This window comes from Myotis davidii, unplaced genomic scaffold, assembly GCF_000327345.1.
Source record: "Myotis davidii unplaced genomic scaffold, ASM32734v1 scaffold592, whole genome shotgun sequence".
NCBI lineage: Eukaryota > Metazoa > Chordata > Mammalia > Chiroptera > Vespertilionidae > Myotis > Myotis davidii.
Genome location: NW_006284844.1, coordinates 1,196,321 through 1,196,638, shown reverse-complemented (window position 1 = coordinate 1,196,638; position 318 = coordinate 1,196,321). Strand labels below are relative to the sequence as shown.

At 68.2% G+C, this 318-nt stretch overlaps 1 long non-coding RNA gene across 1 annotated transcript in view; it reads right to left on the bottom strand.

Moving 5' to 3' along the window:
• LOC102757944 overlaps positions 1–318 on the bottom strand; it is a 3,750-nt gene that overhangs the window by 551 nt on the left and 2,881 nt on the right. The gene's annotated exons all lie outside the window — the stretch shown is intronic.

Here is a 318-nt window from a genome sequence, read left to right as displayed (position 1 = left end):
CAGCTTCCAGGACGGGGCCTGTGGGGCAAGGCCAGCCTCGCACACACAGCAGGGGAAGCCTAAGGCGCCCGCAGGGCACGCGGAGCCAGGTCCCTGGGAGGGGTTTCCAGCGGGAGGCCTGTCCCTTTAAGAGGAGGTGAGGCTTAGGAGCCCAGGTGCTGGGGTGACCTTGCCCAGCACCGAGCCCACGCCCTCCTCCTGCCTTCCTCCTCGGTGGCAATTCCGTCCTCACCGTCACCTCTGCGTCCACTGGCAGCTCAGGCCATGAGGTCACCAGCCCACTCCCCAGACCCGGCCGTGTTTCCAGCCGCCCAGCTG